The 6,484-nt window shown below is 40.1% G+C and overlaps 1 long non-coding RNA gene across 1 annotated transcript; it reads left to right on the forward strand.

The window, feature by feature from the left end:
• Window positions 1–665: 665 nt before the first annotated feature.
• On the forward strand, window positions 666–5,871 carry LOC144375899 (uncharacterized). Its single transcript, XR_013435750.1, has 3 exons — window positions 666–979; window positions 3,753–4,017; window positions 4,689–5,871. It is a non-coding gene; the product is annotated as an uncharacterized LOC144375899 (long non-coding RNA).
• Window positions 5,872–6,484: the final 613 nt, after the last annotated feature.

Here is a 6,484-nt window from a genome sequence, read left to right on the forward strand (position 1 = left end):
GGAGATTGGTCTGCAAATTTCAAGAGAGGTTAATAAGATGGCCCAGAGATAAGGACCTAGCAGCACCTTTCTTAGATAATGTACTTTCTCTATATATATCTCTTTTTTTAAAAAAAAATATTTTTTAGGTATACATGGACACAATATCTTTGTTTATTTATTTTTATCTGGTGCTGAGCATGCAACCCAGTGCCTCACATGTGCAAGGCACAAGCTCTGCCACTGAGCCGCAACTCCAGACCTCTATATATCCCTTTTTGCTTTCAGTATGGCAATGCCCCTGTGCTTGCTAGTTTCCTTTTTAAAAATTCTCTCCTTCAACTTTTCAACCTAGAATCCAGTGACTATATCCTCCAAAACATCATTTTACAGGCAGTTGGTACATATCCTCATGCAGAGACTTAACCTGGGTTGCTGACCCTGGTGGTATTCCTTCTAATCTACAATAAAATTTCTGTCTGTTTTCCCCATCTCCTTTCTTCTGTTCTCCTGGGTATATATGAATGTGTGTACTAGGAGAAGAGATCAGAGGATATGGACAATTAAAAGGAATCAGTACTGGGAATTTCATGAAATATTGATCTCAGTTTTAAGTTTGCACTTATTGGGTAGGAGTTAAGAATCTAATGGATAATCAGTTTGTTTCCTTGATTTCAAAAATAAATTCAATAAACCTTACATTGCTCATCTCTTGGCGCGGATTAATGTAGTGCATATAAAAGCCTGTCAGTTTTGTCTTAGGTCCTTTGGTGATCAGCAAACTGCAATCACCTTTGTTTACACTTTGTTAAACCTGCCCGGAGCAGGTGGCAAGATTACAGGCTTAAAGGCAGGTGGAGTGAGGAGGGGATGTAAATCAAGGTTCAATTGCTATGTTCTCTCTGGGATAATTGAGACAGAATAGAGAAGCCATGTCTGCATCCCTAGATGTCCTAAATGTGCTGCCAAAGTATCTGACTGCATTGCTTTCAGGGCAAAGGTAAGTAGGATTCTGAAAAGTCCTACTATTTTTCTGATTGAGCAAGTCCCTAACAGGTGCGCCCTAATTCAAAGTCTTGGGAGGAGGATTTGGAGAGCCAACAGCAGGTGTTGAGGTGCTTTGAAAGAAAGTAAGCAATGACTTCTTGGAAAGGAGCAAGTCCTAGGAGCCTCAAAATGCAGCATTTTGGTGCCAAAAACATTGTTGTCACAGAAACTGTGAAATGTATGCTCTGGTCTTTTATGTCTCCCTGCCACTCCACTGTGAAATGGGGCAGTTCCTGGAACACCAAGCACTGAGACACAGAAGGTCTGTATATCATTCAGGAACGATGTTGGACATAAAGGCTGGAGATTCAACATTTCTGAAGGATTTATATTTGTCTTCAATTTCTATTCTTATAAACAATCTGAATCCAACCCCAAGATAAATAACGGGGTTGAAGCCCCTTGTCATGGCAGACATGCAAAAGCACAGGAGGGATGAGGGAGCACAAAATGCACAGAAAAGCCAGACCCACACCTTCCTATTTTCTTTCTTTGGTTGTAGTTCTGGCAATGGAACCCAAGGTGTCACATTGTGGGCAAGTGACATCCCCAGAACTTCCCGAGGATTTTCATCTGTGTTCCCATGATGAGTTTGAAAAGCATGTTTTTGAAGTGGTTAACTGAAAGAAAAGGCCTTAACAAAAGAAAAAAGAAGTGGAGAGAGAGAGAAAATGAGAGGGAGACAGCAAGAGGGAAACTAAGGAGAAAAGAAGACAGAAGTAAGGCAGAAATGTGTCAACTCAGACTCTGATTCTCAAAGTAGGTTTGGTCTCCCAGCTCTGGCATTCATGGCTTGGTGGCCACAGCAGACCCATGGTGGAGCTGAGCCACTCTGAAGGGCTGGCTGTGGCTGGGATTGCAGAGGAGGGCATCAGGAGTTTTTGTTGCATGGTGCCCCTGAGAGGGCTCACTCCAGGGCTGACCTCTTGTTGAATGAAAACTAGACAGACATTTTTTAAACATATGAAGAAAAATGAAAGAGGGTGAATTATTGTGTGAACTAACTTTAGCTACTCCCCAAATAGATAAAATAGCCAAACTGCAAAAGACTAATTTCTTCGCACCCCCCCCCAAACCCTCCAGAAAAGCTTCAGAGGTTGCTTCTTTAGTCTTTGTCAGTTATTAAATAGGTGGGCTGCTGTCAACACTTCCTGGGTATTAAAGAACCAAAGCACATGTATTGATGAGAGTCGAACAAAATTTGACAGTTGAGATAGTGGCTCAAATGCCCCAGGTTTGGGGGCCTGGGGTTCCAAATATTTTCAGGATGACTAGTATTTATTTTGTAGGCAGTAGCACAAGCTTAGCTCACTAACAGTTCTACTCTTACTTTTCTGGAACCCAAGCTCTCTTTTTAAATAGCTAACCCTTCAGGCTTACTAAGTATCGGTTACTGATTTTTTTGCAGTTAAGTACAATGTGTTTATTTGGGAAGGAGGGTACTTGAACATACACTTGATTTTCTTTGACTTCCAATTGCAACTGAACAGGTCTTGGCTACTCTGGGTGGGGAATGATGCATGGTACAGGGGTCACCATCAATTAACTCTAGTGTCACTGAGAGTCTGAACATGGAGAAAGGAGTAAGGAGAGGAGGAAAAAAGGAGAAAAGGGAAAAAAATGGGCTAGAAGAGCAAACAGAAAAGAGCTGATTTGCAGGGAGAGGCGGAGTGACCGCGTTCGCTGCCAGATGTGATACTGAATGGCATCAGAGCCGTGGTTACCTTTTCTGAGTGTAAACCCAAGAACACTGTGTTACCTCTGGAGCCATTAATTACAAAGTGTCACCTCTAAAAAGGGCGACTTTGAACAGAAGAAAACCCCTCCCCACGGAAGGACAAACTCAGGTTAGGGACAGTGCAAATAGCAGATGCCCATCCCCATGACTGGAATAAGGGAGAGAGGGATCGGTTTTTAAAGCTCCACTAACAAAGAACTTTACTCAAGGAGGAGCTGTTAATAAGTAATGAAACAAAGTGCCTGTTATGGAGATTAAATGCCCCTGTGTCTAGGTACAAAGTTCAGGCTGCAAAGTGCAGCTGTCACCCTGTCTATAACCCCACCGCAGCCTTAGAACCTCTGGTTCAAAGTGTGTCTTGCTGCCTTCCTGTTACTAGGCTGCCCGGTGCAAGGTCCAGCCTGGGGTCAGAGTTCAGTGTCTGAGGCTCTGCTGACTGCCTTCTTTGTCTAGCTCAATCGAGCTTTCGATAAGCCACACACTGCTTATTTAAGACGATTATTACAAACAACTGACAGATTATTTTCCCAGATTCTTATGCTTATTCTTTATATCAAGCTTAAACTGTGCCAAACTATAATTTCTTGAGGATTTGTGTGCAGATAAAAGCAATCGATTTAAGGACACATGAAAGACTAGGTCAAAAATCTATTTCTAAGGGATAACCATGCTCCAAGCAGACACATAAAATGGAGGCCCTTTGAAGTAAGAACAATTTCAAAATGAGTCCAAGAATTCCCTCTTTAACCATCAAAGATCTGATAAATACGAGATTTACCCTTTACAATTGAGCAAACCTTTCCTAATAGGACAATAGATCAGTGATAATCCTTTTCTCAATGGAGTCCCCCTTTATTTATTCTTTTCATTTATACTCTGAAGAATTAGAGGGAAACTCACTTTTTCAAATAGTTTCCATTGTTTGACCTGATCCTAGCAAGACTCTTGGGAAGGTGGCAGAATACTAATTTGTATCCCTCTTTTGCAGATGAGGAAGCTGAGACTCAGAGATTGGAGTCCAGAATCACAGAGCTGATATATGGCAAAACAGGCCACGATCCATCTGTTTACCCTTTCCTCTCAGCACTTTTTCCATTTGATGTTCTGACAACAATTTTTTTTTTACATGGGAGTAGCTCTTTTTCATTCTTCATTTTTTTTTTTTTTTTTTTTTTTTATGGACGTGAACAGAGTCAACCTAAAAAAGCAGGAGGCAGACAGTTTGGGAAATGTGATTTGAAAGAGCACTTCAGGTAAAGGTGCAGGGAATCAGGCTTTGACCACACTGGCCCAGAGCCAAGTACTTGACTCATGCTCCAACTCCTGACCACAAATGCCAAGGGGGCTGGTCTTTAGCTCAGTTACCAGTGGGTCAGGTAGGGCTGTTCCTTCCAGTGATAGCTTGGATTAATATTTTACCTCAAAAAGGAGCACTGCCCATAAGATAGTGCCTCAGAGGCTTAGAATTTAACATCTTAGTTGCTTTTGATTCATAAAATCAAGCAGAAATTTCCTTTGCCCATATTTTCTTTATGTTAGCATGTAGTTTTAAAATCGTCAGTAAGTTACATAATTTGGGTGGATATGTATCAGGGCCTTCAATATTCCAGATATTTACTGAAATATTTATTAGCAGATACTGACATATATAAATGTTTTCCGTTATCTACTGCGCCTACGTTGTGTGCTAGGAAGAGGGTGTAAATATAAGTTCAGACACATTGCATCCCTTATTGTCCAAGAGCTTGAACCACAGCAGGAAGAAAAGGGTAGGAATGCACAAAGCTGGTTACAACAGCCAGAGACAAACCACCGGGATGGGACAGAGGGAGCATAAGGATCAAGTGTTTTATTTAAAAAAAATGAGTAAAATACTTAGTTTTTTTTAAAAAAAATTGTTATTGTTTCATTTTGTTATTTTTAGATCTACATGAGAGGTAAATAGGGAGCCTACATCCTGGGAACAAATTTTTACTCCTCACACTTCAGATAGAGCCCTAATATCCAGAGTATACAAAGAACTCAAAAAATTAAACAAGAAGATAACAAATAACCCAATCAACAAATGGGCCAAAGACCTGAACAGACACTTCTCAGAAGAGGACATACAATCAATCAACAAGTACATGAAAAAATGCTCACCATCTCTAGCAGTCAGAGAAATGCAAATTAAAACCACCCTAAGATACTATCTCACTCCAGTAAGATTGGCAGCCACTATGAAGTAAAACAACAACAAGTGCTGGCGAGGATGTGGAGAAAAGGGTACACTTGTACATTGCTGGTGGGACTGCAAATTGGTGCGGCCAATTTGGAAAGCTGTGTGGAGATTCCTGGGAAAGCTGGGAATGGAACCACCATTTGACCCAGCTATTCCCCTTCTCGGACTATTCCCTAAAGACATTAAAAGAGCATACTATAGGGATACTGCTACATCGATGTTCATAGCAGCACAATTCACGATAGCTAGACTGTGGAACCAACCTAGATGCCCTTCAATAGATGAATGGATAAAAAAATGTGGCATTTATACACAATGGAGTATTACTCTGCACTAAAAAATGACAAAATCATGGAATTTGCAGGGAAATGGATGGCATTAGAGCAGATTATGCTAAGTGAAGCTAGCCAATCCCTAAAAAACAAATGTCAAATGTCTTCTTTGATTTAAAGAGAGCAACTAAGAACAGAGCAGGGAGGAAGAATAGGAGGAAAAGATCAACTTTAAACAGAGACATGAGGTGAGAGGGAAAGGGAGAGAAAAGGGAAATTGCATGGAAATGGAAGGAGACCCTCATAGTTATATAAAATTACATATAAGAGGAAGTGAGGGGAAAGGGAAAAAAACAAGGGGGAGAAATGAATTACAGTAGATAGGGTAGAGAGAGAAGATGGGAGAGGAAGGGAGGGGAGGGGAGGGGAGAGAAGGGGGATAGTAGAGGATAGGAAAGGCAGCAGAATACTTCAGACACTAGTATGGCAATATGTAAAAAAGTGGATGTGTAACCGATGTGATTCTACAATCTGTATACGGGGTAAAAATGAGAGTTCATAACTCACTTGAATCAAATGTATGAAATATGATATGTCAAGAGCTATGTAATATTTTGAACAACTAATAATAAAAATTTTTAAAAAAGAAAAAAATGAGTAAAATACTTAGTTTTTTTAAACAAAATTTGTTATTATTTTATTTTGTTATTTTTAGATCTACATGATCTAAATACAGTAGAGTGTATTTTGACATACATACATAGAGTATAACTTCTTCTAATTAGGATTCCGTCCTTGCAGTTCTACATGATATGGAGTTTCACTGGCCTTATATTCATATATGAACATAGGAAAGTTATGTCCAATTAATTTTCTACTATCTTTCCTGTTCCCATTTCCCCTCCTTTCCCTTCCTTCCCCTTTATGTAATCCAGTGAACTTCTATCTCCCTGCCCCCACCATTGTGTGTTAGTATCCATATATCAGAGAGAATATTTGGCCTTTGGATTTTTGAGATTGGCTTATCTCAGTTAGCAAGATAGTCTCCAGTTCCATCCATTTAGTGGTAAATACCATACTTTCATTCTTTTTATGGATGAGTAATATTCCATTGTGTATATGTACCACATTTCTTTATCCATTCATCTGTTGGAGAGCACCTAGGTTGGTTCCATAGCTTAGCTCTTGTGAATGGAGCTGCTGTAAACATTGATGTGCCTGTGTCAC

This window comes from Ictidomys tridecemlineatus, chromosome 3 (genome assembly GCF_052094955.1).
Source record: "Ictidomys tridecemlineatus isolate mIctTri1 chromosome 3, mIctTri1.hap1, whole genome shotgun sequence".
NCBI classification, from domain to species: domain Eukaryota; kingdom Metazoa; phylum Chordata; class Mammalia; order Rodentia; family Sciuridae; genus Ictidomys; species Ictidomys tridecemlineatus.